This window comes from Bufo gargarizans, chromosome 6 (assembly GCF_014858855.1).
Source record: "Bufo gargarizans isolate SCDJY-AF-19 chromosome 6, ASM1485885v1, whole genome shotgun sequence".
NCBI lineage: Eukaryota > Metazoa > Chordata > Amphibia > Anura > Bufonidae > Bufo > Bufo gargarizans.
In genome coordinates this window covers 257,515,715-257,523,262 of record NC_058085.1, presented here as the reverse complement: position 1 = coordinate 257,523,262, position 7,548 = coordinate 257,515,715, and the positions used below count along the sequence as shown (strand labels likewise).

General features: G+C 43.8%; 1 long non-coding RNA gene across 1 annotated transcript; it reads left to right on the top strand.

Moving 5' to 3' along the window:
* Positions 1-4,569: 4,569 nt before the first annotated feature.
* On the top strand, positions 4,570-6,435 carry LOC122942490. The gene is made up of 3 exons (XR_006390565.1): positions 4,570-4,633; positions 5,061-5,184; positions 5,260-6,435. It is a non-coding gene; the product is annotated as an uncharacterized LOC122942490 (long non-coding RNA).
* The last annotated feature ends 1,113 nt before the right edge of the window (positions 6,436-7,548 follow it).

Sequence of the window (7,548 nt, the reverse complement as noted above, 5' to 3'; positions counted from 1 at the left end):
CTGATTGGAGTCGGGAAGGATTTTTTTATTCCCCTAAAGTAGAGAAAATTGGCTTCTACCTCACAGGTTTTTTTTTTTTTTGCCTTCCTCTGGATCAACTTGCAGGATAACAGGCCGAACTGGATGGACAAATGTCTTTTTTCGGCCTTATGTACTATGTTACTATGTTACTATGTTTGGCTGTTAACCCTTGCTTTGTTAGCAGAAAAAAAAATGTCATCTCCATTTTCCATTAAGTCCATTTTCCTTAAGGGTGTAGTTTCTAAAATGGGGTCATTTTTGGGTGGTTTCTATTATGTAAGCCTAACAAAGTGACTTCAGACCTGAACTGGTCCTTAAAAAGTGGGTTTTGGTTCTAAACTTCTAAGCCTTCTAACGTCTCCAAAAAATAAAATGGCATTCACAAAATGATCTAAACATTAAGTAGACATATGGAGAATGTAAAGTAATAACTATTTTGGAGTTATTACTATATGTTAAATTTTTTATTTTTTTTATAAAAATGGCAAGGTCATTATGGTGTTAATGAATCGACTTTGGATCTATGATACGAAGCTCGATTCACTCAAGCCTACACACTATAGGAAAAAGTGCTGACCTCTCTGGTGGCCGGAACTGTGGGAGTGCACATGGGCTGGTGCTTTTTCCTATAGTGTGCAAACACAGCACTGCCACTGGATTGCAGGGTGGTCGTAACTATGGAAACGAGCAGTGCATAATGTGATAGAAAAATAAATCTAGCCAGCAAAGGAATCAAAATGGACAATCACAATACATAAGAAAGTGCCTTGTAGTAACTTATTCTACATAATAAATGCTATTTGCTGAAGTGAGGGTCGGATGATGCGTGTCGCGGCCAAGTTCAACAGGTAGCTTGAGGCTAACTCTCTGCTGTCCTGTCTACTATTCCAATCATCTGGACCCCAGCTCTGAGATGTCCGGGCACCATTAGTTGCTCTATGAAGCTGCCAGTACTGTGTTTTTGTAACCACTGCATCATTGCTAGTATGAGGGAGAGGACTACAGTACCTTGAAAAAGTGTTCATACCCCTTGAACTTTTCCACATTTTTTCACATTACGCCCACAAACTTTACTGGGATTTTATGTGACAGACCAACACATAGCATGTATGTGTGAAGTGAAAAGAAAATGATACCTGGTTTCAATTTTTTAAATAAAAATCGGAAAACTGTGACATGCATTTGTATTCAGCTCCTGTACTCTGATAACCCTAAATAAAATCCAGTGTGACTAACTGCCTTCAGAAGTCGCCTAATTAGTAAATAGAGTCCACTTGTGTTATATTTATTCTCAGTATAACTACAGCTGTTCTGTGAGGGCCTCAGAGGTCTATTAAGTGAATATTAGTGATGAAACAGCATCATGAAAACACACCAGACAGATCAGGGATAAAGTTGTGGAGAAGAGTAAATCAGTGTTAGGTTATAAAAAAAGTATCACAAGCTCTGAACATTTCACAAAACACCATCAAATCAATTATCCGAAGAATGGAAGAAATATGACACAACACCAAGACACACCCTCTGTTGACTGAGCCGATCTGCCTTGACATTCTCGGAGCCCTTGATGTGAACTGCCATTAGGCTGTGTAGGACTGGTTCTGCCCAAGACATTATTTTGTCGCAGACGGACTAAAGAGAGACAACGCATGCCCCCTTGTTTACATAATATTCTGCCGTTGCGTTGTCTGTCTGCAGGAGAACTGCTCTGTGATAGAGATAGGGCTCAAAATGCTGCAGGGCTAGTTGAATGGCTTTCAATTCCCTGAAGTTTGAGGATCTCCTCATCGTGGTTGAGGACCATTCCCCCTGAATCCACCGATCTCCCATGTGCGCACCTCAACCTTTGCAGGAAGCATCTGTGGTTATCACCACTCTTTGCATAACGCAGAATTCTCTTCCTTGTATCAGATTTTCTTCTCTTATCCACCAAAGAAGCCCTCTGTGCGTTGTATACGATATCTTCATCATAGTGGTCAGAGACTTGGGATTCCTGTCCCAACAGTAGAGAATTTCTCTTTGCAGGTCTCTCATATGAGCTTTCGCCCATGGAACCGCTTCTATAGCAGCCGTTAACAGACCGAGGGTGCTCATTGCCGAACGAATAGAGGTCTTCGTTGTAGAGATCAATAATTGAATTCTCAGAATAATCTGAGCCACTTTGAGTGGAGGAAGAAATACCCTCATTAACTCTGAGTCTATTAAAAGACCCAGGAACTGGATTCTCGTAGTTGGAACAAGCTGTGACTTCTTTAGGTTGACAATGAACCCAACTTGCTGAAGTAGATTCAGGGCACTGTGTAGAGCCGACCTCAGAAGTTCCTCGGAGGCTGCTATAAGCAACCAGTCGTCCAGATATGGCACTATCCTTAGGCCTCGAATTCTCAGAGCTGCTATTAGGACGACCACAACCTTCGTGAAGATACGAGGGGCCGGAGATAGCCCGAAGGGAAGAGCTTTGAATTGATAGTGCCAAGTCTGATCTAGGGACCTGACTGCCACCCTGAGAAATCTCCTTTAATCTTTGTGGATAGGTATGTGAAGGTACGCATCCTTTAGATCTATGGATGCCATCACCTCCCCCGGTTGCAGGATGCTCAGAACAGATCGTATGTTGTCCATTTAGAATTTTATATTTTTCAAATGGTTGTTTAGAAACCTTAAATCTATGATGAGACGCCACCTGCCGTCTGGTTTCGGAACAGGAAACACTCTTGAATAGACCCCTGAATATTCTTCTTCTTCTGGCACCCTCTCCAGAGCTTCCATCTGTAGGAACTCCTGAAGAAGAAGCATCATTCTTGGATCCTCCGTGGTATTTAACAGGAACCTTTCTCTTGGCTGAGGAACGAATTCAAGCGAATAGCCGTTCTTGATGAGATTCCGAACCCAATTGTCTGAAGTGACACTCTCTCATTCTGTATAAAAGTTTCTCAACCTTGCGCCAACAGCGAGGGCAGGCCTGACGTCAGAATTTTGAGCTGGAGGCAGGGGCTTCAGAAGGTTTCTTCTTTTCCTTGTTCTGGTAGCGGAAGCAAAATTTCTTCCCCTGCTCTTGTCTATTATGACCCCGAAAGCAAGATCTTCCCCTCTGGGTACGAAACCTAGTAGATCGGTGCCTGAAAGTTTGCGGAAATGCTAAAGCTTTCTCTTTTTTATTTTCCTCCAGGATCTTATCCAACTGGGATCCTATTAATTTTCCCGGTTCAAATGGGAGAGCGCAAAAATTGGATTTAGAGGAAGCATCTCCCGTCCAAGGTTTTAACCATATCGATCTTCTTGTAGAATTCGCTAAAGCCATGTTTTTGGCTGAGATCTTTATAACATCAAGGGGAAAATCACAAAGAAATTCCGCAGCTGTCTTTAAGGTCGATACTTGATCCAGAAGCTCATGCCTGGATACCCCCGTCTGAATGTCTCTGGTTAGTTCGCTGAGCCAGACTCTTAAAGCTCTAGCAACAGGCACTGAGGATATTGCTGCCTTCTGTAGATAAACAAGGTTGCAATGAGCTCTTTTTAGAAAAGTGTCAGCTTTACGATCCATAGGGTCTTTTAATAGGGAGGAATCATCTGACGGAAAAAAGGATCTTTTGGACAGCCGTGCTATCGCCAGATCAACTTTAGAAGGCAATTCCCATTCCTCCGATGCTGCTGGGTCTAACTTGTATAGGGACTTGAAGCGAGGTCCTAAGTCCAGGCGTTTATCGGGTCTTTTCCATTCCCTTTCCATGATGGTCTTTAAAACCGGATGAGCAGGAAGAACTCTGGATTTCTTCTTAGGGAAGTAATACAGGTTACCATTATCCTGAACTAAATCTTCTTCATCATTAGTTTCCAGACAACGCTTTACGCGTCTGATGAGTTTTTCTGCTGAATCCTTTTTCAATAGGAAAAATTCTTCACTGCCTGTATCTGAATCCGAAGATAGGTCAGATTGAGAAAACATAGCTGACGAATGACAGGTCATCTGAATGATGATGATGATGATGGCTTTTTTCCTTTTTGCTACCAGAAGTAGAAGGCAAATTCTGCATATTTTCTCTGAACCAGGAAAACATTTTTTTTGCTTCTTCTGCTGACGAGTCCTGTGGGGTACAATACATACAGATATTGGATACCGCTTCTGGTGATTAAAGGCTGTAGACAAGTGATGCATAGCCTAGATCTTGCGGGCTGCGGAACAGGTATGCGTAACTTCTCTGCACAGAGATCACAGATGTCATCATGTAAATCATCTGGAAGCGGCAATTTACAACCTGCACAAACGCGGTGCTTTATCTTTTTACGGCTCTTCCGGCTCGACATCTAAGAAAAAAAGAAATTTATTAGATGCACATATATAGAGAGCATAAGGGAGGCAGACAGGGCAGCAATACCCTTAGTAATACCTTTAGAGACTCAGAACTCGGCTGCCCCGCACAGCAGAATTGTGCACACAGCTTCTGAGTCTCTAAATAGGAACCAGAGTTTGAATTTACCGCCCAAGACACGCCCCCAACGTGATGACGACACAGGACCTGGACGCCGCACAGGAAGAGGAACGAGGCTTAGGTATAAGGGGTCTCCGTGCGCGCACGCGCCTATTCAACAGAGACCGCAGCACATAGAAGAGGTAATTAACCCTTCCTGAACTTACCCGGAGTATAAAACAACAGACCTGAGCCAGGCATCGCCGGCAGACAGCCTAATACTCACCCGGCTGTAACAGTCTGTATACCGGGAACCAGGTCAGCCAGGCAGACGCACTGGACACAGACCGGCGACCTGCTACAAGTATTACCAGGCAAACGCACTGGTAGGCAACAGCCACAATACACTATAGCAGGTCTGGCTAGGAACACACTAGCCAGACTGACGGAGCCTGAACAACGCAAGGCTCAAGTCCTTTCCAGGTGGGCAGCAAGGTGAGACAATCACCTGCTAGAGTAAGGACTAGAAAAAACACAATTGGTGCAGTGCCTGGGCGTCTTATATAGAGTACCTAGGGTATTGTCAATTCTGTTAATTGTTAATTTATTAATTGTTAGATTTTTTTCTAGGTGGAGGGTCCTATAATAGAGTGACTGGGATGGAAATAGTCCTTTCTGTGCTGCTGCAGGACGAAGAAGAAAATACATTTAAATTTGTGGGTACAACGTGAAAAAATATGGAAAAGTTCAAAGGGTATGAATATTTTTTCAAGGCACTATATACTATTCAGATCCACCCCACACTGCATGATAAATGTTAATTTCACAGGTCGAGGTGCAACCTATTTTCTCAGATGAGAGAGGCTTGACCCTGGAAGATAAAATCCTTCTTCTCCTGCTGCTGTGACATCTCTTCCCTCCCCCGTCATCCGCACAACAGACAAGGCTGTAATTTTTTCCTCAGAATGTGCTCATTTCTGGAGATTCTGCATTTCAACAGCAGAAAGGTCAAAGAAGATTCAGCCCCCAAGGTCATTTCTCTACACATGGGGAATGGCAAGAGAGTGACAAAAATTGCCAGACCTGGACAGGAACTGTGACCAGGGTCATACAGGACACTTCCTTATTGGAGATAATCTGCTTTATAACTGGTGGTCATGTGAGGTTAAAATAAATGCAGGAGACTTCAGATGGAGCAGAGGTGATATACATGTGCAGTATGGAGACCTCAGGGCCAGATACTTGTACTGGCCAGAGCCACGTGCAGAACCACAAGAAAAAAGAACAAACTCCACTGGGATGTGGTCCTAGCTTCCGGAGTCCTAGTGCTGACTGTTGAGGGTAGTGCGAGATATCTGTGGAACCACATTAATGAGGGCCTAGTATACTGTAGAGCCACAGGTGTTGGAAACCATTGTGGAGGGGCCAGATTCAGGCTTTGTGGTCCAAAAAGCTCAGATCATGGAGGCAGTGGTCAAGGTCATAGGTCAACAGATAAGGCCTGTGGAGGGTATGTTCACAGCGCCTAAATTTCAAGTGGATTTTGGGGCGTATTTTATTGGATCTGTGGCATGACAAACTTGTTGGCATAAAATCAAGGGTCAGCCTCAAAATGTCCAATATTCCACTAGAACATCATAAAGTACAAAGCACGCAATAGGCAGAAATCCTAGGGAAATCAGTGTCAGTCTTTACTGCTGTTCTGACATTCTATTCATGAACCAGGAGGCTCACAATGAGCAGAGCTATGTGTGCCTCTCAGGGCAGAGCACGGAAGTATAAAAAGGGATAAATAGATGAATGTAGTAATGATGCAGCATGTGTGGGTCCTATTCTATTAGTGGAGTATAGTAGCTTTTGATGGAGCTCAAGTCTCCTCAGACATTCTTGTCTCTAAGATGTACTACCACATTCTAGTACTGTATTCATGCACCAGGAGAGTACAGGTGTAAGTCACTCCTAGGCAGTGGTATACATAAAGAAATAACAGTCCTACAGCAAGGATCAAACCAGGCCCCCCACACAGGACAAAAAGGTTTATGCCTAAACCCTTTTCAATGACTATTTGGCCATTTTTCCACTGCCTCATTAGCTAAAAGTTGTTCCTTTAGAGCAGGCATGCTCAACTTGCGGCCCTCCAGCTGTTGTAAAACTACAACTCCCACTATGCCCTGCTGTAGGCTGATAGCTGTAGGCTGTTCGGGCATGCTGGGAGTTGTAGTTTTGCAACAGCTGGAGGGCCGCAGGTTGAGCATGCCTGCTTTCGAAGGTAGAGCGTGAGCAAGTTTTCAGCTCCAGTAGAGTAGGACATAATCACAACTAAGACTGGGCCCCCTCTTGCCCTGGGCCCTATAGCAGTCGCATGGTCTGCTGGTAGCTATGCCCCTGCACCCAGGTAAAAGATTATGAGGGACATGCCGTGAATGCAGTACTGCAGTTACAGGTCTCTTTCGGTCACAATCTTCTATAGACTGGTGCAGTTGGTGATGTGTGTGTACACTATAGCAGTGTCCTGTGTGACAGATGGGCTGTATTATGAATACACTGAATGATAAGAAGCATCTAAAGAAATTACCATCTCAGAGAAAGGGTCCAGCATCATGTGAACCCCCCCATTGTACGCAGATAATTCTGTTAGGAAACTTGTGTTTGGTTTCATTGACATATTTTCCCCAGATTCTTTGGGCTTTTTTCAGAGTCATTGTGTGGGACAAAGGAGGCATCGCCTTTCTAATAATAATCAGCACAACATCTGCCACCACGTCCTCGTCTCATCCCCTGACCACCTCACAAGGCTCTGCCATTCAGGAGCATACATTGGAGGGGGAATAAATGCTGCCTGCTCTGAATGGATGTTGCTGCCTTGCCATAGCCTGAAGCAGTCACTTCTTTGGCGCTGACAGAATCTGGAATCACAATTTTATCAACTCCGCAATGTCAGCTCCTAATACAGTAGCAGGAGCTTATGGGGTGATCTTCAGCATACATCTGTATGATAATGGAGAAAAGATTCTCAGTATCCTCATCAAAAGGTTAATTTCTCATATCAAAGGTGACTTCCATTTAGCTAAATCTGCAAGTAATAAAACAATGAATTACTTCATCATTCCTAGAGGTA